Genomic DNA, 26,564 nt, shown 5'->3' on the forward strand with positions numbered 1-26,564 from the left:
GGAAATAAGACTGTCCCTGTTTCTCTCCTTTGTTTAGCTCTAGCCAAAGCTAGGATCTTCCCTAGTGTATCCTTAAAAGCTGACATTCACATCATTTTGACATGCCAGTCCCCAGCGGATTGAGTTTTCTAGTGTATCAACAATATCTACTTATTTGAGAAAGGATTGCATGAATTATCAAGGGTGGTGTTGGCAATAATGATAATAAACAATTGACATTATCAAATACTTACTGTTTCCAGGTTCTGTTCTAGGTGCTTTACAAGTATCAACTGATTTGATTTTCCCAACAAGCCTATGAAGTAGGCATGATTATTATGCCAATTTTATAGATGATGAAACTGAGGCAGAGAGAGGTTAAGTAATTTGCTCCAGGTAATACAGCTAGCAAATGGCCAATCAGTAATAGTTACATTTTTGTTTTTCTTATTTAAAATGTTTACAATGATCATTTTCATGTATTAAGTCTAGTTGTTCAGCTCTTTGTCTTTGGGCAAAGGTCCTCCTTTCTTTGAACCTCGGTTTCTCAACTCTAAAACAATTGGATTCAACCCAGTTGATCTTGAGGGTTTGCTCTAGTTCTACACATCTAGCGATCCACCCTGTCCTCTCATGTCTTATCCAATGCTGTGGACCTGAGCTGTCCTGCCACCCTCTCTTCTACCTCTTCCCTCCCCACTTTGTCTGATTCCTAGGGATAAACAAAAGTAACACACCATTACCATTTTTATTTATATATAAACATAAGATGTGCTAACCTTTCAAACACTTTAACTTGGGGGAAAAATAAAGGAACTAAATAACCGCTCCTGCTCTTCCCCCCTCTCCTTCCCACTTTACTTTTTAAAACATTTGCTTTAGTAAATAAACCCTGTCGTCAAAGGTAGTACAAAGTCCTCCCCTGAGGAATATTTAGGTCCAAAATCCTACAGTTCTTTTCTTTACCCCAACATGTTTGTACAGATGAAACCAGGTTAAAATGAACACGAGGGCAACCTGAGATGGGGCAAGAGGACGGTGACGTCACCAAATAAACGTCAAGTCTTGCGTGGGAGCATCTGCAGAAGAGGTCAGCCTCCCGACCTCACAGGCTGCTGTCGGGGGGTGATCTGGTGGGTTGCAGGTGCTGCGTTTGAATTTAGGGCCCTATTCAAGGCCGGCTAGTGCAGGGCCACCCTCCTTACCACTGCTAAAGTGTCAGGCCCCAGAAATTCTCCCCATTCGTCATTTGAGATGCCCAGCTGAGAATGCGCTAGTTTGCTTTGGTGTAGTTTGGAGCTGAATTGTCACATATTATAACTTCCCTGACTCAGAAATCAGCAGTTAAAGATGTTGAAATTTGTACTTTTTTAATACATGAAAGCATTTTACAAGGTACCTTTACCAAGCCTTGCAGTAAACCCAAGAGTTGGGATAAAAGAAAAGTTCGAACCCTAAAGAGTAGATTCACGCTTAAAGAAATAGAAAGAATTGCTTACGTGTGTATTTGACATTCCAACCAGAAGGGGTTAAATCCCTGCTTGAGTTGATGGATTTTCTTCCTTATGAAATAAGCACTAAAGTATGTCCATTTCATCATTTTCCTCACACACCTAGCTCTCCCTTTATGCTGCCTTGTCTCCACTTGCCTGCAGACTGATCTCTCTCCATAGTTTGCTTCTGACTCTGAATGACTGTGATCACTCATGATGAGAGAGTATTGGTTAATGAGATGGTTACGAGATGTTGAGAAAGTTTTGTTTTGTTTTGTTTATAAACCATGCCTGACTCTTTTATAACGTAACTTTTATCTTTGGACTGAGAACATTGATCTCACCACTTCTTTTTTTTTTTTTTTTTTCCCCAGCATTTTGATTTGCAAGTTGATGGTTACTATTTAAGGACTTAATTTTTCAGTCCTGGAGAGTTGGGTGGAACATGAGGACACAGGAATTAGGTGACAGATGGACACTTTTCCCTGCTATTCTGTAAGTGCCTTCTATAACCCTGTTACGGAGCGGGGTGGCAAACTGTCTCCTGGAAGACAGGAAGATTTATCCTCATATCATATAATTAACTTACCTTTGTGGGAAGCACATACAGCTGACATGCATCTCAATACCAATGCTGACATCTTTTCTACCTTGTTTTCATGTAGGATTTTTGTGAATCAGAACTAGATTCTGTCAAATGCGAAGGGGTATGTGTGTGTTTTGAGCCTTGGCACCCGCCCGACAGAAGATTCTGCTAAAGGAAAATCATCATGACCTTCACCTGGGTTCTAGTTCAGTCCATAACCCAGAGGCAAAGGTAATTACTTTATGTCTAATCATCACTTTAGTTTTCTGCTCCACTGTATTTACAGTTAGAGGAAAACCAATCCTGCAAATTTGTACATGCTTTCTATCAAGGATGTAGCACAAATGTCAACAAAGTGTCCTTTTAAGTCAATATTTGCTAGGCAAAGCACAGAGTGTTCCTGGTATTATGGTATATAAGGCCTCACAAACTAATAATAACATTGAATTTGTTACACACTTATACACCAGTACTATGAAGCATAGCAGAAAAAAAAACCAAACAGGTCTACATTTTAGTAAAATCCAATTCACACATGCTCTGATAGGCAAAAAAATGTTGTACTTACATAGATCATGGAGTTTTCTGCTCTGTCTCTTGCAGGGGAAAAAGCAGCTTCAAATATTTTATTGGAAAATGAAATTGATTCTTTATTGGATTCCCTCCAAATGAAACTGAAGTGATGAATAATGTATATGTCTTATGCCAATTAAAAAAAAAAGTCCTGTGATTTGTACAGCTGTGACTGAGAGGAGTCAATTGACACTTGAAGGCAAAGAAGATGGAAAATGAAAGGATAAATGGGTGGAAAATTCCACAGCTCAGAATCCCAGTGCTTTCTCAAGGACAAGATTGTTACTTGAGAAGCCTCTGTTGAATTTTTGGCATTCTTGCATTATCTCACTTTGAAGATGGAATGTAAACTATGGTTTGCGGGCCAGTATCACTGCTCTCTGAGGAAGACTCAATTATATTTGCTGGAACTTTTTGGTAACACCAATTTCCCTAAATTTAAGTGAATAGTTAAATGTTTCAAAAGCCTCAGACATTAATGGTCTCCTTTAGTGGAAAGAAGGCAGCCTCATCTTTGGGAAGTCCATGGCAAATTGCCTTTCATGCGACTCTCACCAGAAAGAGACCCACTCTTATCTACAAAGGCTTTGATGAAAGTTTCAGCTACCAGTATATTCTCCTGTTAATACTATGGAGTATTGTTAAAAGTTCATTTGCTATAGAGGTCAGGAAGACTGCCGATAGGTGGGCTCATGGAGGCTGTAGAAGAGTTAGGGTGCTGGTGGTGAAGGTGTCTTCCTTTGGTCTTTTGCTGTGGGCAGAACAGTTTGTGGATGATTTGGGTGCCACTGATAACACACAAGATTTGTGAATTTAAAGTTACTTTTACTATTTTCTGCTGCCCAGTACAATTTGATAATTTTCTAAGCATCTGAAGCATTTTTTTAATCAAAACTGAAATTACCAAAGGAAACCTCTAATAAAACTTAATCTCTTCTTATTTGCATATTTGTTAAAAAGAAATAGAGGGAAGGTTTTCGGGGAGGTTTGTTTTTAAAATAAAATATTCACTCGAACATCTGGGATTCGAATTTCTCTTCTTGTGTTTGTACTAATAGATAACAGATATGGAAAGTTAAACATTGGTTGTTAGTCATCTTATTTCAACTAATGAGGGATTTTGATGTATGATGCAAAAAGGTCAGTGTCAAGGACACTTAAAAGGCCTATTAGCATAAATAGCATTAGAGTATAAATAACAGCATATGTGGTATAATAATAAATTAATAGAAACATATCCTCTTTCAGAATTTAGAAACATCTCTTGTTGGCTCACCATTGTGACTTTCAGTGCCTGCTTTAAATTATAAAATTGAATTTTCTTATGTATATAATACATAGTCATGTGCTACATAACCATGTTTTGGTCAATGATGAACATCAACAATAGTGGCCCCAGAAGATTATAATGGAGCTGAGAAATCCCTATTGCCTGGTGACATCACCATCATAAAGCAGTGCAATGCATTGCTAACGTGTTTGTGGTATGTGGGCGTAAGCAAACGGCGGCACTGACAATCATGTAAAAGTATAACAGCACAATTATGTATAGCACATAATACTTGCTACTGATGATAAACAACTGTGTTACTAGTTTATGCATTTACTATGCTATGCGTTTTATCATTATTTTAGAACATTCTCCTTCTACTTACTGAATTTAAAAAGTTAACTGTAAAAACAGCCTCAGGCAGCTCCTCAAGGAAGTGTTCCAGAAGAAGGCACTGTCATCGTGGGAGATGACAGCTCCATGTGTGTTACTGCCCCCGAACACCCTCCAGTGGGACGAGATGTGGAGGTGAAAGACAGTGATGTCGGTGATCCTGACCCTGTGTGGGCCTAGGCTAACGTGTGTGTTTGCGTCTTCGTTTTTAACAAAAAAATTTAAAAAGTTAAACAAACTTTAAAAATTGAAAAAAGCTTCTAGAATAGGGATATAAATAAAAAATATTTTCATAGAGCTGTATAATGTCTTCGTATTTTGAACTAAGTGTTATTACAAAAGGGTAAAAAAGTTAAAAAAAATTAAGACGCTCATAAAGTACAAAGGTGCAGCAAAACTAAGGGCAATTTATTATTGAAGAAAGAAAACTATTTTAAAATCTCTTTAGTGTAGCCTAAGTGTACAGTGTTTATAAAGACTACAGTTGTGCACAGGGACGTCCTAGGCCGTCACATTCACTCACCACTCACTCACCCAGGGCAACTCCCAGTGCTGCAAGTTCCGTTCAAGGTAAGTGCTCTATGTGGGTGTACCTTTTACAACTCTTTCATACCATATTTTTACTGTACCTTTCTATGTTTAGATACGTTTAGACACAAAAATATTTAGCACTGTGTTACAAGTGCCTACAGTATTCACTACAGTAACATGCCGTACAGATTTGTAGCCCAGAAGCCGAGGCTGTACCGTATAGCCTAGGGGTGGAGTGGGCTACACCATCTAGGTTTGCGTGAGTACATTCTACGATGTTCCCACGACGATGACATCGCCTAATGACGCATTTCTGAGAGCATATCCTAGTCATTAAGCGACACATGACTGTTTTTCTCCTCTCAATATAGAAAGGATTCTGAAAAGGTCAGCTTTCAAAACATGTCTGGCCATTGCTGGAAGAACCTGATGAACCTGAGGACCAGTCTTTTCACTTAGGACTGGAGCATAAGTTAGAGATGTTATATATAGGGTTGCTGAACTGGCATGGAAGATCCTGTAGCTGTTTCAAACCACTTTCTTCTTTTAGAGTTGTGTTAGATCCCACTGCATGGGCCCTAAGTAGAGCATTAAGGTGGGACCTCAGGGTGTGTGGTATTTTCTTTAAAAATGTGTAAAAGAGTTTTCTTATGAAGTTATCTCTTCTTAAAGTTTGGACTTCTAACAAGAATGCAATCAAATTATTTCCCTTTTATCTTATAAGGCATTCTATAACTCATGGAGTAAAATGTCCTTAATAGTAGGGCACACAGTCCTTGAGACATTGGAATCAATAAGGAATATTGATAATTTCCAGTAACACTGCTGCTTTATTAGTTAGGGAGGTTCTTTTGGTGAGAAGTCATAGAAAGTGACTTAAAAAATAGGGAATTTATTAAAATGATCTTGAAGACTCATAGGGTCTAAGAAAGAGTTGAACAGGTGGGCCTAGGGCAGAGGAGGCACCATGGAAATGTAAAGACCATGTTAAATGACTCAGCTCTAGAGGTCCTGAGTCTTTTAAAACCAGATTCCCAATTCTTCTGGGAGAAAGAGTCTGATTGGGGCAGTGTGGGGCAGTGTCCACCCTGGATCAAAGAGCTATGGTGACAGGGGCACCAGCATGTAGCATATATCACAGTGGGCACAGCTCCAAGAGTAAGAAAGCATGTGACTTACTGTAGGTGGGCAGCCACGATGAGAGATGTTGAATTTAGAAATTACAACTTCCAAGTCTTACCCCAAATTTTTATGTATATACACAGACATAATAACAAATCAAGTGGTTTATTATACAGTTGGTAGCTACAGTTAGCATAGTTGTAGGGAGAAATTATTGCAATACTGGGTAAGTAGTTTCAAGAACTATCATCTTCCCCGTATTACGATGAAATAAAAAAAATTAAAAAAAAATAAAAAGAACTATCATCTTCACTAGCATAACCAAGTCCTCTTGTTAGACTGTTGGAATAGAAATGTCATGAATGAGAAATAGCATATCCTGTAACACATATTTAGTAAGTAAACACACATACAAGTTAAAATGCCCTGCAACACCAAAATCCCACTCTACGTATGTCCTTTGCTCCATTTGTGGAGACTTGAGAGTCCTTGTTAATTTATTCTTTTATTTGATCCATCTTTTATTTTCAATTTTATATTTTTCTGTTTTAAATTTTTTTTTTCTTCAGTCAGCACCAGGATTCAGTTTTATCTTATTGGGGTAAGAACACTCATTGTGGAAACTACCCTCTTAACAAATGTTTAGGTGTGTAATACGTTATTGTTGACTCTAGGTACAATGTTGTGCAGCAGATCTCTAGAGCTTATTCATCTTGCTTAACTGAAACTTCATGCCCATTGATTACTGACTTCCCATTTCCCACGCCTCCTAGCCCCTGACACCACCATTCCACTTGCTGATTCTTTGAATTTGACTACTAATATTTTAGATACTTCATATGAGTGGAAACTTGCAGTGTTTGTCTTTCTGTGACTGGCTTATTTCATTTAGTGCATTATAATATCCTTGGGGTTTATCCATGTTGTGTATTGCACAATTTCCTTCTTTTTACTGGCCGAATGGTATTCCATTGTCCGTATGTGCCACATTTTCTTTATCCATTCATTTGTCAATAAACATTTAGGTTGTTTCCACATCTTGGCTATTGTGAATAGTGCTGCAGTGAACACAGGACTGCAGATATCTCTGTAAGATCCTGATTTCAATTCTTTTGGATACATACCCAGAAGTGGGATTGCTGAATTGTATGATAGTTTTCTTTTTAATTTTTTGAGGAACTTCCATACTGTTTCCATAATGGCTGTACTAATTTATACCCCCACCAACAGTGTACAAGGGTTCCAATTTCTCCACATCCTCACTAACACTTGTTGTCTTTCATCTTTTTGATAATAGCCATTCTAATAGTTCTAACATATCAGTGTGGTTTTAATTTGCATATCCCTGATGATTAGTGACTTTGAGCAATTTTAAAATAAACATGTTATTTGTATGTCTTATTCAGAGAAATGTCTATTCAACTCCTCATCCCATTTTATAATCAGGTTATTAGGGTTTTTTTTGTTACTATTGAGTTGTAGGCGTTGTTTATGTATTTTGGATATTAAACCCTTATGAGATGTATGGTTTGAAATATATTCTCTCAGTACATAGATTATCTCTTTGCTTTCTTGATTGTTTCCTTTGCTGTGTAGAAGCTTTTTAATTTGATATAATCCCTTTTGTCTATTTTTTGCTTTTTTTGCCTGTACTTTTGAGGTCATATCTAAAAAAATCATTGCCAAGATCAATGTCATAGATCTTTTTCCCTATGTTTTTTCTAGTAGTTTTACAGTTTCGGGTTTTACTTTTATTTATATCTTTAATCCATTTGGAGTTAATTTTTGTGTATGGTGTGAGGTGAAGGTTTAATTTTATTTTTCTTCATTGTGGATACCATTTGTTGCCAAGACTACCTTTTCCCCATTGTATACTCTTGCATCTGTGTCAAAAATTGAGTGTAAATGTGTGTATTTATTTCTGGGCTCTCTATTCTGTACCATTTGTCTATATGTCTTTTATGGCTGTACCATATTGTTTTGATTACTATAGCTTTGTAGTAGATATTAAAATTCAGCATTGTGATGCCTTATGCTTTGTTAGTTTTGCTTAAGATTGCTCTGGGTATTCAGGGTCTTTTGTGGTTCTATATCAATTTTAGGACTATTTATTCTATTTCTCTGAAACATGTCATTGGAATTTTGATAGAGATTGCATTGAGTCTGTAGATCACTTTGTTTAGTATGGACAATTTAACAATCTTAATTATTCCAATCCATGAAAATAGAACATTTTTCCATTTATTTGTATCTATTTCTTTCATCAATATTTTATACTTTTTAGTATATAAATCTTTCATCTTGGTTAAATTTATTTCTAAGTATTTTTTTTTTGGTTGCTATTGGAAATAGGAATGTTTTCCTTGAGTTTTCTTTTCAGCTAGTTCATTGTTAGTGTATAGAAATGCTACTGATTTTTGTATGTTGATTTTGTATCCTGAAACTTTAGTGAATTTGCTTATTAGTTCTAACAGTTTATTATTAATAATCGAGTCTGTAGAGTTTTCTCTATGTAAGATGATGTCATCTGCAAACAGAGACAATTTAACTTCTTCCTTTCTGATTTGAATGCCTTTTATTTATTTTTCTTTTCTAATTGCTCTGGCTACAACTTTTAGTACTATGTTGAATAGAAGTGGTGAATAGAATATCCTTGCTCCTGGTCTTACAGGGAAAGCTTTCAACTTTTCACTGTTGAGTGTGATGGTAATTATGGACTTATTACAGAATTTCTTTCCTTTGTAAGGCTGAATGATAAGGAGGAACTTACTCCTATTATTTTACTATTGTTTTCTATATGTTTTCTATTTTTTTCTCCCTCATTACTTGCATTACTAATTTCTTTTGTAGTTAGTCAATTTTTTTGTGGTGAAACATTTAAGTTCTTTTTTCTTTTCCTTTTATGTATGTTCTATATCTATTTTCTTTGTAGTTACAATGGAAATTAAATTTAATATCCTAAGGTTATATACTCTAATTTAGATTCATAATGACTTAATATCAATTACATACAAACTGTTGCTGCTTTATAGCTCTCTTTCCATTTTTTTTCAGTTCCCGATGTTCTAAAATTACATCTGCATATATTGTAAGTCCAAAAACATAAATAATTTTAAAAAGGTATTAGCCTCCTATGTTATGTAGAAAACAAAAGGTAGAGTTACAAATTAAAGTTATAATAAAGTTTGAAATATATTCTCTCAGTCCATAGATTATCTCTTTACTTTGTTGATTGTTTCCTTTGCTGTGTAGAAGATTTTTAATTTCATATAATCCCTTTTATCTATTTTTTGCTTTCTTTGCCTGCACTTTTGAGGTCATATGATTGAAGTCATACTCTGATGTCAGAGATTACATTTTATATTCATCTCTGTAGACTCAGTTCCTTGACCAGGACCTGGCAAGTGGAAGGTGCTCAGGAAATATTCATTAATTATATTGAGGTTCATTGGCAGAATAAGAAAAGACCTTCCTATTCTGAGGATTCCTTCTTATTTCTTAAAATGACGTGGGGATGTCCAGTAGTGTGCATTGGAGGTAAGGCTCAGATCTTCTTGAAGCTCATTTTTTGGGGGGTTATGGAGCATTTAAAAGTTCTCCAGCACTTGGGGTCCTATAATTATGTAAAAGATCCCTAAATTTCTATGAACAAATATTCACCCTTAATTTTTATTTGATGTCTTTCTTATGGTAAATTAATTTCAGAAGTTATTAGTTAGACATTATAGCCAGGGGAGGAAATAGCTACATTAATGGCCATTTCAGTTAGGATTCTTCTAGTTGTAGGTAATAGACTATCTAACCCAAATTAACTTAAGCAAAGCAAAAATACGCCATTATGCCAGGCTTTAAATGGAGATCAATGATGTGGCCTTGGAGAATTTCTCCCATCAATTTTGTTTCCATTTCCTCTGGGTTGATTCCATTCTCAGGCAGGTCTTTCTCTCATGGTTGCAAGATGGTTACTAGAAACTATAAAGCCTCCCAAGCTGAGATCCTGTAGAAAAAATTAAGAGTCTTTGGTGTGGCATTCCTTGTAAAGTCTTATTGGCTCTGATTGGGTCATCTGACCATCCGTAAAACTATCATTATGCTTAAGAAAATAGGAAACACTGATTAGATTAGATCTGGTCTTATACTCTACTCTGAGGCCAAAGTACATTGGCTGGTTTGGAGGAAGGGGTTGCTTCTCCAGGGGGACCAGGCGAAAGGAGGAATGACTGCCAAGTGGCAAGAACAATTCATGGCATGAGATGAATTTTCCCTTTGGCACCTGTGGCAAGCATTGATAGTCCTAGTACTGTATCTCACGTGGCTTCAGCAACTTTGTCAGGCAGGGCTCTAGTGCGGCACTCACAAACCGTCAGAGTTGGCAAGCAGGGTGAACACTTTGTGCCATCACTGGCCTAGAAGCAGAAAATGCCTGTAAATCCTCAAAGGAAGATGTGCTTTTCCTCACCAGTAAATCGAGGAAGAGACAGACTAAAAGAATTCTATAGTAAGACTAAAATTGATCGTTGGTGAGCATTTTTAGTTAACCCCTGCCCCTTTGTGTGTGTGTGTGGGGAGAGGGGGTGGAGTGTTTAGTTTATTAGGAACTATTTTGTTCATAGGTTTTCAGAAACTCTCTGGAGCTGTGGAACAGTGATAAATTTGTTCTTTTCAGGGTGGCCATTAAAAATGTTGGGGAACATTCTGTGATTTCAGTGGCACAATATTGGTCAAATAACTCCTTGTTTCTCTACCAGAAAAAAAAATGCAAAACATAAACAAATGAAATCAGACTTAAACACATTGGTTTCTCTTGGGGACCCAGTGGTCAGAATTGCAGGAATTCTGAGCGTAAGCCCTGACTCTGCATTCCTGGCACCCCAGGGCTAGCAGGTCGAAAGCCCCCCACGAGACCATGAGGGTCCCAGAAGGCCCTGCCCTCCTTTGCCATCATCCTAAATGCTTCCAGCTCTGGCTCACTGAGGCCGGAAATTCCAGAAATAAACATTCACTTCTGTGATTTTAAAGCTTTGCTTCCTTGGTCTCCTTTTAAAATGCCTTTAGAAGGGCCCTGTGAAGAACAGACCATTAAGTTCTACTGGCCCTTTACAATTCTAGCAGGAATGTTGGCCTTTCCTTTGAAAGCAGGTTTTATTATACGGGAAGTGGCAAAAATGTTGGGGTGGGGTGGGGTGCCAGAAGGGGATAAAAGTGTCCAGAAAGAAGAGGCTGAGAAAGCTGAAAACAAATGTTTCTTCTCACTTTGTTATAGGGGCCTTAGCTGCAGCCTTGGGGGTGCAGTTTGAGACCCTCCAAACTTGACTGTGTTCATTCTGTCTATCCCTCCCATGTTAATTCAACAGATATTTACTGAGCACCTATCATGTCCAAAGCACTTAGGAGAATACAAAGAGTTTCTGCTTGAGGAATCTTAATTATCTAATCACATATGGTGGAATAATAGCCCTATCACCCCATTTTGCATAGTGTTTCAAAAATTTTCAAGTTAATGATCCTGAAATTATGCTATAATCATTTGTGCCCTCCAGTCTAGAAAAGTATGTTATTTTCTCAATCACAAATGTTATACTTTCATATTATTCTTTCGCGGTTTTGCAAGTAAGTCAACATGACAACAATGAAACGTTTCACCTTGTCAATTCTGGAGTATTAACATATTTATGCAGTGTTCTTAGTAATCTCCATCTGTCTTTCCCCTTCTCTTTCCTCTTTTCTCTCTCTCCCTCTTTTTTTTTGAAACAGAGCCTCACTCTGTTACCTGTGCTAGAGAACTAGAGTGCAATGGTGTCATGATAGCTCATTGCAGTCTCAAACTCCTGGGCTCAAGCAATCCTCCTGCCTCAGCCTCCTGGATAGTTGGACTACAGGTACGTGCTACCACACCCAGATAATTTTTCTATTTTTTGTGGAGAACTCACTGTGTTGCTCAGGCTTGTCTTGAACTCCTGACCTCAAGCAATCCTTCTGCCTGAGCTTCCCAAGGTGCTAGGATTACAGAGGTGAGCCACCTCGTTGGCCCTCTCCTTTTCTTTTATCTCTCTCTTTTGAACTCTCTTTCCTCTTTCTTTTCTCCCTCTCTTCTCTTCTCCACACTTCCTTTCTCTTCATTCTCCTCTATAACCATTTCTCTGCCTCGCTTTCTCTCTATAACCTCTCTTTTCTCTTTCCTCCTCCTTTTCTCCCTCTCTTTAATCCTACATTTTTTTCTTTCTTCTCCTCCTCTGCTTCACCACATTCTTTCTCTCTTGTCTTTCTTCTCCTTTGGAGCTGGATTTGATTTGCTCCCACGGCACACGACTTCCATGTAGTAAGGAAAGGCCCAACCTTGACCCCACAGAGGTTGAAGAGAACTGCATTCCCTGAATATTCATCTATAAATTACTTCCATTAGGCAGTTCAGGTTATGTCTACCTTACTGGGCCGGTCACATAGGCCAGGGGTGAGCACCATGAAGAAGGCTCCCTCGGCTGGGGGCCCACGCTGGCAGGCTATAGTTACTGTGATTGGCAGTTCCATTAGAGCTGGCTAGAGATAGGGAGGGTGGCCTCCCCCAGAAAGTGGGAATGTTATTATCAGAAGAAATTGGGGAAAGGACACTGAACAGGAAAAACAAAACAAAACAAAACAAAATAATATCTATCTTCCCCCTCTTTGTGTCTAGAAGACGATTCATACATCATAGGAACTATCTTAGTGTCTTAAGTAACTTTTTCTGCACAAAATTCACTGAAGACAAGATAAAGGCCATGCATATTTGTTTTCCTGCTGTCCTAAGTCATTATCTTGTATTGAACATGGTAGCTAACATGTTCTTTAGTATCTAGTGACATATACTCTGATATAAAGAATAGGCTGTTATACTGCAAAAAAGTAGCTTGTGGAAGCATTTAGAGATCACTGGAATAAATAATTAAAATATCTATTCAATTCAGGTCAACAAATAATGAGTGTATATTTTGTTTTAGATTCACCAGATTAAATTATAAATATATTAGGAAGAAAATAATGAAATGAGTAACTGATATGCATTTGAAAAGGTAGGGATCTGCTGAAATATATCTGCAGCATCAGTACTTCAACTTGGAGTAATGATGCTGGAAAGTGCGGGGCAACCCCAGCAAAGGGGACAAGCTGTACACACTCTCAGTGTCTGGAGGAGGAGCTCATGCCCCGTGGGCACCACTGTGCATGCTTCCTCCCAGCCTTTCAGATGTGGATGGTAATAAGACCTCACCCTCTCATACTTCTCACACGGTTGCTCAGCCAATGGCATGATTTCCCGTGTACTGTCTCACTTGGATCCACATGACTGCCCTGTGAGGTAGACAGGAGGGTTGACATTCTCCCTATCGGACAATGGAAGTGCAGGGAGGTGAAGTGGCCTGTCCAGTGTCACACAGGCCATCTGAGAGAGCCAGGGCTCCAATCGAGCTTTTCTGGGTGCAGGATAGGAACATCCCCCACTGCATCGCCACAAAACTCTCTTTCTCAGAAGAGGAACGATGGAGGACCCTGTCCTTTTTCCTGGGGTGCCCTCTCTCCCTGGCCTACACTGCCATGGTCTTCCCTGAGCTCTCCTTCTCTGGTCTCTGATCTTCCCTGGCTTTCCATATGCAGGCATCCTCTAAGGCAATGGGGCCCCAAGTTTGTTCAATGTCACAATTGGGGAACTTTTGTACCCCTCCCAATCCTCCCCCCACTCACCTCCTCTAACACTCACACAGAGTCCCGGTCCCAACCCCTTTGTGACTTCGGCTAACATTCCGAAACTGCTGCAGGTTAGGATCTCCAGCAATCAGACCCTGAGACATAGTTGGGATTGCAGTGGGCGTTTTGAGGAGTGACTGTGGTGAAAGGAGAAGAAGGAGAAGCAGGATTGGGCACCGGGAGCCATCAAACCGCATGCAGACATGACAGAGTCCCTGCAAGCCCAACGGAGAGTTCTGGAGCAAAGACAGCCTATTAGAGGACTACCTGTGGGGTGGAAACTGCCAATCTTGTGTACTTACTGCCTTGCTCGGTTATTGTCTGAGGGCCTCCTGAGAAGTGTGTGACCTTGGCTATAAGCTGGAGGGGCTAAGAGCTGGGGCTATGTGCTCACCACAGTCCTTGCAGCCGGGCAATGACTCCTTTCTCAAAGGTTGGTCTGAGCTGCACTTCTCCATCCATGCCACGAGTATCTTTCAGTATCTTGACTTGGGTTGGTTATTTGTTTTATGCCTTTAGGTCTTACCTTGGTAACTAGAGCATAACCTTATTAAGAGTTGGAGCCATTAAAAAAAAATCCCTTCTTCAAACCAGCACAGTAGGTTTCCTATCAGATGCTTGACTGTATTGGGAACCAAATAACTGGCTGCCTTTGGAATAAAAAGGATGAGAGCCTTCCAAATACTCGTCGCTGAGAGATAAATACTACCTCCCTCTCTTGGAGAAACTTGACAGGTCAGAACAAATGATAAACATGGGCTTTGTTTAAAAGTTAACCAAGCTGCAAACTTTTTGGTCTGTTCGACTGCAAATATTTAGTGTGCTGGCGGAAGCAAATTCTTGACGTTTATACTTTGGGAGATGCGTAGGTTTTGGCTGGTCACAAGTCTTAGATTTAGATTTGATGGACTAAGAGGCATAGCCTTACAAAAAGAAGCCAGCAGCGTGTTCGGTGATAAACTGGACAAGATGTAGGACTTCTCTGCCTTTCCACTGGGGCTACTGCAGAACTGCCCCCGAGCACTCCTGCGGTGCTCCGAAGCTCAGAGAAAGAATCTAGCGACTGACCAAAGTTATCAGAAATATGTCCCACAGAAGGAGAGGGGACTGGCACAGCTGCGAACTTGGACAGATATTTTGTGTCATCCTTGTGCAGCACTTCCATGTGTTCAATCTTCCTGTCATTATTTAGAAGAAAGAGCTAAAGCAATCACTCCTACTCATTTCATTTTGACAGTGCAGGAGCTTTAAAACATGTCTCCCTAGTGGCATAATGGGCTTGATAAACAAAGAGAACTTTCCTTTAAAAAGGAGGTTTTTAGTGCACAAACAGCTGTATTCCATTTTTGGCATAGAAAGGGAAAAACTAAAATGACTAATCTCACTAAGTATTACAATGAAAGTGATGATGAAACTTTAAGTATATACTTCACATCTTTAGTAGCCCTGTAATTACAGCTCAGTTAAACACACACACACACACACACACACACACACACCCCAACTTCTAGAGCACAGTTAATTACCATGTGCCTTCATCATTGCCTTCCTCCCCACACATATGCACTCACCCCCCAATATCCGTCATTTATCTGTCCTGGAAAGGTAAATGTGTTTTTGCATAAAACATCTTTATTTAATGCCATTTCTACGATCCCAGAAGATACTCTGGATGAATAACTAATAGTAGTTGATCAGAATTGGGGTTTGACCACCTTAGTAAATATTATGCTGCCATTTATACTTCATTAAGCCATCAAACTGCATTTATTTTTATCTTTTCCTGCACAAATGAACAACTTTTGTAGGTTGTATATCAATGGAACAGAAACAATGACAATAATCTCCAGGACATTATTTTAGAAAAGCTTCATTTTAAAAGATGGTTAGGGTTACCAAGGGATAAATTAAAGAAAATTAAAATAACATCAAGTTGATCTCTCTATTACTTAATACATTTGGGAATTGTTCCTCAAAAGTCATCAGTGCTATCAGTAAGTTTGCAATCATAACTGCCTTTCCTGACATATCTTCATCTTCACATTTCTTTTCAAAAGCCTGAAGTGAGCAGGGTTGGAGGAGAGGTTGTACACATCTGATCTCCTCTGAGACCCACTGGTGGGACAATAGGTGTTGTAACCAGTGTCTTTGGTGGCCTCCATAATTCTCAGTCCCATCTCAGGCATCCATGTTGGTTTATAGCATTGGGATGTTGGCCATTTCCAGGACAGCCTCGGGAGGCCCATAAAGGCCTATAACCACACTCTTCAGGTAGCAGTAACGTGGCTTCATCCTGCCCATCCATTTATACAAAAGACAACATCCTGGGGGTGGATAGGAGCACAGACCTGGAGTCATACCAACTAGACTTAGATGCTGCGTTGCTACTTAGAAAGCATATGATGTTGGGTAATTTGTCCTCGATTCTCTAAGTCTCAGCTTTCTTACATGTACAACAGGTATAATAATAGTAAATTACAGGGCTGCTCTGAGAAGAAATGAGATATGTGTGAAGCTCTTAGCACACTGCGTGGCACAAAGAAAGTGTTCAGAAAGAGAGAGCTACCTTTATTATTTAGACAAACCCACAGGAGACTCAAACTATAATGTAGCATGTCCAGAAAACTTATTAGAAGGAGGAATCTATTTGGGGGAAACTATGCTTTAGTCAAGATTCTTTTGGTTGCAAAGAAACAAAATCTTGTTTCAACTAGCTGCAGTCAGAAGGGGACTGAATGAAAGTTTATAGAAGAATCTCATAGGACAAAGATGACAGGTAGAGTCAGGTTACAGGGTGGAGCTGGGAACTAGGAGCCATGATTGGGTTAACTCTATTTCCTTGATGTCCATATGACCTTCTGTCTCTGCTTCTGTCCCTACTTCTGCTCCTCCTGCTCTGTCTTGACCAAATTCCTCTGCTTACTTATCTTGCATGTGGCTCTGGTGGCTTCCCAGACACTACTGATAGCAACTGGCTTGCATGGATCTTGATACACAGTTTGTGGGAGAAAGTTGGATTAGCCCAGCTCCTCTGTTTGAGCCAGACCACACAAGTCATAGGCAATGGTGCAGCCAAAGGATTGGATCCTTTTTGGTCATCTGTTCATATCTCATCCAATTAGCCATGGCTCATGCAGTTAGGGTCATATGGGAGTCCAGAGTTGCCTCTTTCAGGCCCATGGGCAGAGTAGATTTTCTGGAAAAGAGTAGGAATACTAGCTTGGCCCCAAAAGACTTGACAAGCCTACTGCTAGCAGCTTTGTGAATTCAGTGCTAACAGCAATGGCCCAAACACAGAGAAGTAGGAAAGTCCTAAAAACCGGCAGTCCTTCACCCCATCCCTAAATGCAGCTGTCATCAAGGTGGTTGTTCAGCAAAGAAGTATGTCTCCATCTGTGCCTCTCAGGGCAGCAGGTCAGAATGGGAAGGACCATGCAAGACTTCTCCGTGCTGTGGAAAGAACAAGCGAAGACTGGGGACGGGAATGGGAGGAGGCTAGGGCTGGGAGGTAGTTGAGCGGGCAAGGACACTGAATCAGTGTTGTTGAGGAGCCGTGATTCCTCACAGAGGTCAGAGGAGAGCAGGCGGGGGAGGTCCTTTGGGCTCAGGGAAACGGCTGACTCAGGAGAGAGAAGACTTTCTGCATTTCTCTGGCCTAGTGCCCCAGGGGCCTGGTTTTTCTCTCTGCTCTGGCAAAGGAGGTGGCCATTTGCCTGACAGAGTTGCTCACCGCAGGCTGCTGGCGTGCCTTGTCCTCACTGGGGACATCGAGTTCTCTAGAGACCCGGACCGAGGCGATGCGTTGGCAAGGAGGAGGATTTCCCAGGTCTGCAACTCCTGAGACAAAGGAGTTCTTCACCGTCTCCCCAAGGAGGATGGGCTGCAGTCAGTGGCTACGGTTAAAATGTGAGAGAAGGAAGTCTGATACTGTGGAGATGTCTGGAATGGGGCCTTAGCCTTTGAAGTAACTGAAAGAGAACCTTGAGTCCTCACTTGCGGTTTTTCCAAAAGCCTCTATATTTTTACTTTGCTCAGGGGAGGTGGTAGCTTGCTTATGGCAAAGTCTCCCAGTCTCATTTCATTGTAATTGCCTTGTAGCAAATAATGTGACCATTGGGTCAAGTGGATGGGAAGGGAGCTGCTTTTCGTCCCTGGGCAGTAACCAATTGGTCTTGCCCAAGAGAAATAGCAATTCAGATTATAAATCTCGTGCCCCTGGGGTGATGGTCAGGAACATGGTGAGGGGAAGTCTAGGGAAAGGAATCGCCAGCAGGTTGAAGCAATGATAATTAAAGTAACAACAATAACAGGTGCCATTTATTTAGCACTAACTAGAAGGCACTCTGCATATATTTATTTCTCCCCAAATCCTGCAAAGTAGCTATTGAAATATGCATGGAACAGATGATAGCTCAGAGGGATTAAATAATTTGCCCAAATCCAAACAGTGGCCAAACTGGAGTCTGACCCCAAATCTGTCTGATGCCAACATCCATAGAAATTCTACTACCACCTGCTGATTCTCCAGATTTTCACCCTACAAATAGTAAAGAGAGTACAAACAATAAAAAAAGGAAAGGAGTTTCACCTAGGGGTCTAGATGGAGAGAAAGAAAGATGATGAGACACCAAGTCAGCCAGAATAGGAAGACAAAAGTGCAGGATGGGCAGCCGTACTCAGGGATTGGACATGGCATAGACTCACTGAATGAAAAGTTCAGGTGTTCTGGGTTGTCTGGGTCGAGAGGACTTGGGACCTCTGCTAGGGAAAAAAATAAAGCTTGGTTGGAGGGTGCTGAGAAAAGGAGGGAAAAAATCCATTTACTTTTTCCAGGATTGCCTGCATTTCAAAACAGTTGAAAATGAGCATTCTATAGAGTCCAAGAAGAAAAATGAGCAAGAAGAGAAATGTCCCTGGGCAATTTTGCCAAAACTAAGAAGCAGTGTACTTGTCTTTACCAACATCCAAGTAACTAGAAGTATTCTGAATTGGGACTAAATTTCAAAGAGCTCTGAGTAGGCACACAGGTGCAATGCCACATGCAGCAGCTGACAGGCCACCTCCCTACCCGTCCTGGGCCCCTCCCTCTACTCTGTCTCTCCCTGGAGCAGCAATGCTAACAGCTGATCTATCCAGACAGGCAAATGTAATGTGACATGCCTAGGCCTAATCTGTGTATGGACTTCTGAAAGTGAGCTCTTCTCTTTTGGACACTTAACCTTTTCATTGGAAAAATTATATTGTATTGAGAAATATTTCTAGAAACATCTCTGTAGTCTGCTGATTAAGTGGGAAAAGCCCCAAATTTCCCTGTCCATCTTTATGAGGGTTTCCCCACAATAAAGTTCTCCCCATTAGGAAGGCATTAAGTGAGGAGAGCTTAGAGACTGATATTTTCATCATAAAGAGTAATGTCTTATTTCAAAGAATGTCAGCAAAATCCTAAACACTTTGCATTATTTTTAATGACAAGACAGCATCTACATATGATCACACCCCCTCCAACTGTATGAATTGTTTCGCAATGTGCCACTTTCCTTTGTGACTTCAGGGTTGAGTTTATTGAGACATGGAGCAGTGTAAGATGATGAGGCATTTCCTGTGCTGTATTCTAGAAATCTATTCCCAAAAGAAATTCTTTGAAGATAGCGTATGATAGTTAAATAAATTTGGGAACTGTTACATAGAAAAAGACCATCTCTTGGAGGTTCTTTTCTACTGAGTCTAGACCAGATCTCAGAATTCTTTCAACCTGGCACTCTAGTAAGCTCTAGTTAGTCGACTGGTTTTGGTAAAGAACTGAAACCTGTCCCAGCTACTTGTGAGTCTAAGGTGGGAGGGTCACTTGAGCCTAAGAGTTCAAGGCTGCAGTGAGCTATGATCATGCCACTCCGACCTGGGTAACAGAGTAAGACCTTGTTGAAACCTATTTTACATTCCTTTTGTACTCTGGTCTAGTAAGTTTAGAAGAACTTAAAACTGGGATGAGGCCAAGACTGGGGGCTGCTTAGTGGCTTAGGACAACAGTGGAGCTCTGAAAGAGAGTGCCAGCCCTTTTGTCTGAAGGCAGAAAGTTTTGAGTGGAAGAGTGTATTATTTGCCAGTGAATTTTCAATAGCAGAAGTTTCATTTTGATAATGGGTTAACAAAGTACCCTTAGGTATTCATGGGCACAGAGATAGCTCAGCTTCTTAGCAAAAACAGTTGACCAAGAGACAGGCAGATGACCCAGGGGGTGTATTGGTACAGAATGTAATGTATAAATATAGCTTTGCTCCAAGAATAGTAAGAGATACTGCCACACTGACACACTAAAGAAGAAAAATCACTTGTTCATATTAATAGATGAAGAAAGAACATTTGATGAAAGCCAACACCCATTCATGATAAAAGCTTCCATAAAACTAAGAATAGGGGAGATCTTTTTCAAGCTGATAAAGAATATCTACAAGACACCCTATAGCTAATTTAATATTTACTGCTGAGGAACTCGAAGCTTTCCTAGTAAGATCAGGAACAAGGCAAAGATGTTTCTTCTCACCACTACTTTTCATCATCATATTGGAAGTCCTTGCCAATGCAATAAGAGTAGAAAAGAAAAGAGGTACTCATTGGGAAGGAAGAAATAAAACTGTCTTTGCTTACAGATGACATGATCATCTATGTAGGAAATCTGAAAGAATTAACAAAAGTCTCTTGGAACTGATGAGAGATTATAGCAAAGTTGCAGGATACAAAGTTAATATACAAAATTAAATTGCTTTCTCAAATACTAGCAATGAACAGGTAGAATTTGAAATTAGAAGCACAATGACATTTACATTGGCACCCAATAAAATGAAATATTTAAGTATAAGTCTAACAAAATATGTACAATAATTATATGAGGAAAACTACAAAACTCTGAAAGAAATCACAGAACTAAATAAGTGGAGAGATAGTCCATGTTCATATAGAGACCCCAGAAATAGACCGACATGATGTAGTCAACTGATCTTTGACAAAGGAACACAGGCAATAAAGTGGAACAAAGAGTCTTTTCAAGAAATGATGCCAGAACTACGGTCATCTACATGCAAAAAAAAAAAAAAAGAATTTAGGCACAGACCTTACACCCTTCACAAAATGAACTCAAAATGGATCGCATACCTAAATGAAAAATGAAAAACTATAAAATTCCTGGAAGATAACATAGGAGACACTCTACCTGATCTTGGCTTTGGCAATGATGTTTTTTTAGATTCCATACCAAAGGCATGATCCATAAATGAAAGAATTGATAAGCTGGACTTTAATAAAATTAAAAACATCTGCTCTGTGAAAGGCACTGTCAAGAAAATGAGAAGACAAGTCACAGCATGGGAGATAATATTTGAAAAGACATATCTGATATACAAAGAACTCGTAAAACTTAACAATAAGAAAACAGACACTCCAGCTAAAAAATGGACCAAAGAACTTAACAGAGACCTCACCAAAGAAGATACACAGATGGCAACTATGCATGTGAAAAGATGCTGCACATCATTTGTCATCAGGAAATGTATGTTAAAACAACAATGGATACCACTACGTACTTATTTAAATGGCCAAAATCCAGAACACTGCCAACACCAAATGGTGGCAAGGATGTGAAGCAACAGGCACTCTCATTCATTGCTGGTGGGAATGCAAAATGGCATAGCCACACTGGAAGACAGTTTGGCAGTTTCTTAGAAAACTAAACATATTCTTACCATATAGTCTAGCAATGACTGTTCTTGGTATTTGCCCAAAGAAGTTGAAAATGTATGTCCACAAAAACCTACACACAGATGTTTATAAAGGTTTATTCATAACTGCCAAAACTTGGAAGCAACCAAGATATCCTTCAGTAGGTGAATGGATAAATAAAATGTGGCACATCCAGACAATGGAATATTATCGAGCACAAAAATGAAATGAGCTATCCAGCCACGAAAAGACATGAAAGAATCTTAGAAGCATGTTACTAAGTGAAAGCAATCAATCTGAAAAGGCTACATACTGTGTGACCCTTAACTATCTGGTGTTCTGTAAAAGGCAAAACTATGGAGACAGTAATAGGATCGGTGGTTTCCAGCGGTTAGAGGGGAAGGTGGGATGAATAGGCAGAGCATGGAGGATTTTTAGAGCAATGAAATTGCTCTGTATCATGCTATAATAGTGAACACATGTTATTACACATTTTTCAAAACCCATAGAATGTACAACGCCAAGAGTAAACCCTAATAGAAACTATGGACTTTGTGTGATGATATATCAATGTAGGTTCATTGATTGTAACAAATGCACCACTCTGGTGGGGGGTGTTGATAGAGGGGGAGGCTGAGAGAGAGAGAGAAAGAGAGACAGAGAGAGAGAGAGTATATGGGAAATCTCTGCACCATCTGCTCAATTTTGCTGCGAACCTAAAACTGCTCTAAAAAGTATTCTATTTTTAAAAAACTATATATCTAAAAATATAATTATTCATCTCACAGACACATTTTTTACCCTGTATTCTCTTATTTCTTTTTTCTGACATGGCTACTAGTCAGATATTGGACTTCTTAGCTTAAACTTCTAATTTTATTCCCTTTTCTGTCCATTTCCCATTTGTTTTGTCTCTTTGTTATATTTTCTGGGAAGTATCTTCATTATATCCCAAACTTCCTATTGATTTTATTTTTGCTGTAATATTTTTAAATTTCTGTGATTTTTTTTAAATTTTCTGATTTTTCCTTCCTTCATTCCCTGTGTCCCTTACCCTGGATTGTGTTCTTTATTTCATGGTTGCAGTATCTTCTCTTCTGTATATGTTGATGTTTATGACAGTTTTATTTTTATGCTTCACCTTCCTTCCTGAAATGTGTGGGATTCTGTTAAGTTCTAGTTTTTAATTTCTACTTGTTTTTTATGTTGCAAGCCTTCTTCCTATGCCTGGAGTTTTTTTGTCTCTCTGTTCATATTTAAGAGTGAGCCACCATAAAGCTGGTTGGGAACTAAGTACAGGGTATCATTGTGGAATGATCGGGCAGAGAGTTAGCTTTTTTGTTATTAATAGTTAACCCACACATATTAGTAATAATGGCTTTTTTTCAAGCATTTGGGTTTGTTTAGTTTTGTTTCTCCATAGAAGGAGAATCTGTTGCTTTGCAGATGTCAGCTTAGTTGCCATGTTCTGGGGGCATGGGGTGGTGGTGGGGGTCTCATCTTTTAATTTATAGACTTTTATTTACTTTATTTTTTTAGTTCAGAATTTTATGGGGGTAATAATTTCCTTTTGTACAGTTTGAGTTGAAGTTATAAGTGTGCCTTCAGTTAGTGTGCATTGTACCCGTTAGGTATAAATTTACCCACCCCCTTCTCACCCTTCCTACCTGCTTGATTTCCCTTGAATTTTACTTCCATATGTGCACATAAGTGTTGACTGATTAGTTCCAATTTAATATTGAGTACATGTGGTGTTTCTTTCTCCATTCTTGTGGTACTTCACTAAGAAGAATGGCCTTCAGTTCCATCCAAATTGTTACAAAAGATACTAGATTATCATCTGTCGTTCTGGGACTTTTTAGTAAAAGCCATTCTCACTAGAGTTAGGTGATATCTTATTGTGGTTTTGATTTGCATTTCCTTGATGATTAGAGATGCTGAACATTTTTTCATGTGTTCATTGGCTATTAGTCTATTGAAAAGTTTCTACCCATGTCCTTTGCCCACTTATTAAAGGGACTGTTTGCTTTTTTTCTTGCTGATTTGTTTGAGTTCTTTGTAGATTCTGGCTATCAGGCGTTTATCAGATGTATAGCATGCAAGTATTTTCTCCCATTCTGTAGGTTGTCTGTTTGCTCTATGATTGTGTCATTGGCTGTGCAGAAGCTTTTCAATTTGATCAGGTCCCATTTATTTATTTTTGTTGTTGCTGTGATTGCTTTTGGGGTCTTTTTCATAAATTATTTGCCTAGGCCAATATCTATAAAGACTTTTATTTAAGTTAACCTCCCATGTTTAATCTCTTGAATAACCTTTGGTTTCTCTCCTGACCTGTACTAGGCTGGGCAACTCCATGTCTAGGAGGTCGTCTGGTTTCTTTTCTCCAGAGAATGAACCGTCTGTGTTTTCGGGGACGAGAATAAATAGTCCCTTAGCTATGCACGGTGGAGCCTGGGTGTCCACTCCTACTATAGATTTGAAACCTGTGTACTTGTGCTTCATGTCTCGCCTCTACTTTCTCTGGAACCCTTTGGAGAGGATTCTAGAGTGAATTTCCTTGTATCTTGATAAAATCCTCAGTTGTAGGCACTTAGTTTCAGCTTTTTTTGTTCTGCTAAGACAGTTACTGTGCTTTCATCTAATTTTCATCTTGAAAAAAATGATGTTGCCTACTCTTCAACTCTCTTTGTAATTTTTTTCTTCTTAAAGGTAGACAAAGAAAATGAACATGTGATTTCAATCTACCATGTTTAACCACAGATAATACGATTTTGAATACATATAGGTTTTTTGGTTATAATCATCTTTTATTTTATCTGAAAATATAATTATGCAATAGTTATCAGGAAAGTTAAATCCAATAATTAGTATTTAGGTTAGGGAGTAGTTTTCAAGTTTTCAGCAGTTACCAACAAAATCCTACACAATTTACACAGTTCAAGCAAACACAAGAAAACACTGGTTCAGTTTCTATGAATCAATAGGCTAAGGACAAAATTCCCTTCTATTATATCTCAACTAAATTAGGTTTTGAATGGTAGATTTTCAACATAATAAAATAAAGACACACATACAAAATAAAATATCTCTTCCCATTCTAACGCACTTCTGTTTAGTCCATATACACTTTGAATAATCTTGTAGTAAGTTTCTGCTGCAACTGACGATGTTCACAGTGAATCTATGGGGGTTTAGTGTTCTAAGAAGTCAATAGTAGCATTAGTAGGAGCATTAATAGTACTTCCAGAATCTATAAAATCCCAGTGCTACTATGGGGGTAGGGCGGCAAACAAACACTGAGGCTGCAAGGTAATGAATTGTCTCAAGCTTGTTAGACTCCATCAGTGTTTTTAAGGAAGCAATTTCAGTGTCAATTTTATTACTGGTCTCTGAAATAACACTTGGTATCCTTTTTCATAAATTCTGTGGTTGCTTCCATAAGTTGCTCTTCTTGATCTGTAAACATATCTGTTACTCTACTCCTTTCTGGGTTGATGTCCAATTTATAATCTGCTCTGATCCTACTGGTTTCTGGTTTCACGTATTAGTTGTTGCTTAACCTGGTCTAATTAGATTTTGATTTTCTCATTCTCTGCTCACAGATTTGCAAATTCTCTTTTCTCTAGGATGGCTATATCTTTCCTGACGGAGTCCAAATGAGCCATTAGCTGTTGTACTGTTATTTCTTGTGGAGCTTGAGTGACCATCTCCTTGTAGATAGTATCCAGGGTGACATTTGATAAAGTGGTTAATGCTGACACAATTGTTTGTTTCTGCTTGTGTTTTGTCATATCTGTGAGTTTCCCAGTCTTTTTTTTTTGAGACAGAGTCTCAGTCTGTTGCCCGGGCCAGAGTGCCATGGCATTGGCCTAGCTCACAGCAACCTCAAACTCCTGGGCTCAAGCAATCCTGCTGCCTCAGCCCCCGGAGTAGCTGGGACTACAGGCATGCGCCACCATGCCCGGCTAATTTTTTCTATATATTCTAAGTTGTCTAGGTAATTTATTTCTATTTTTTTTGGTAAAGACAGGGTCTCGCTCTTGCTCAGGCTGGTCTCAAACTCCTGAACTCGAACAATCTGCCCGCCTTGGCCTCCCAGCGTGCTAGGATTACAGGTGTGAGCCACCGCGCCTGGCCAGAGTTTCCAAGTCTTGCACCAATGCATGAGTATGAAAAGTTAATTTCCTTTGTTCTAAAGGAGTTATGTCCGCTGGCCTCCCATCATATCCTTCCTTGGTTATAGTGGCATTGGTTATAGTGGGCGTTGAAACCCAGTAGCCCCAGCTGCCTTTCGAGCTTAAGAGCCACCAATCCCAGTGACTCCTCATGTTCTCAGAGTTTTCCAATTGGTGGATGAATATATACAGTTTTTAATGTCAAGAGAAAATGCCCAGTATGTGAAGAAATTCTAAGACAAAACTGTGAAACAAAACATACTAAGGTTTATGCCTAGGTTGTGAAATTATTCGTGATAATTTACTGTTTACTTTAAAAAATATTTTCTGCATTTGCCAAATTTTCTGCAATAATTATAGAGTACTTTCATAATAAAAGAACTTAAAAATACATTTAAAAATCCATACTGGTGCTTATATTAGCTCAACAAGGGCAACTTTAATTGCAGTGAAAATTAGTGACCTGGAGAAAAAAAGGTGTCATTTTCTTCATGCCAAATGTTAAAGCTTTAATAATAAATTAAATTTAAGTAGTGGAGAAACAAGCTATAGTATTTGAGGTAAAAAGTGGTGAATTTTCTTTTCACTATTAATATGAGTTCACTTTCTATTTCTATGAGACAATGGTTAGCAATATATATTTTAAGATTATATGTAACTGGTAGGTATTAATGGTCTAACATAAGAATATGCTCCATGCAATATGTTTACTTTAATATTAGAAGGTGCTTTTTGTTACCTGTCTATAATCTAAATGAGAATATTCCCAAAGGGGCTCAAAGGAATACCAGCTTCAACTGAATCTCTGGAAAGAAGTAAGTTTGCAAATTGCTACATAGTATTTTGCTTTCTTGGAGAAATAATTCACATTAGGGAACTGAATCCTTTGAAGAAACTCCAGTAAAGAAACTTGGTTAATTTTGTTGGTTTAACTTTGTTTGAATTAGAGTTTTGAAACTTATTTTGACTATGGAAACTTTTTCTTCCCCACAAAACTCCTCCATGTGATC

At 39.0% G+C, this 26,564-nt stretch overlaps 1 long non-coding RNA gene and 1 pseudogene across 1 annotated transcript; one reads left to right on the top strand and one right to left on the bottom strand.

Moving 5' to 3' along the window:
• Window positions 1–1,859: 1,859 nt before the first annotated feature.
• On the top strand, window positions 1,860–2,756 carry LOC105863933 (uncharacterized). Its single transcript, XR_001150742.3, has 3 exons — window positions 1,860–1,967; window positions 2,138–2,289; window positions 2,662–2,756. It is a non-coding gene; the product is annotated as an uncharacterized LOC105863933 (long non-coding RNA).
• A 21,854-nt stretch (window positions 2,757–24,610) lies between these two features.
• Window positions 24,611–25,086, bottom strand: LOC142873436 (coiled-coil domain-containing protein 90B, mitochondrial pseudogene; annotated as a pseudogene).
• Window positions 25,087–26,564: the final 1,478 nt, after the last annotated feature.

This window comes from Microcebus murinus, chromosome 10 (assembly GCF_040939455.1).
Source record: "Microcebus murinus isolate Inina chromosome 10, M.murinus_Inina_mat1.0, whole genome shotgun sequence".
Taxonomy (NCBI): Eukaryota; Metazoa; Chordata; class Mammalia; order Primates; family Cheirogaleidae; genus Microcebus; species Microcebus murinus.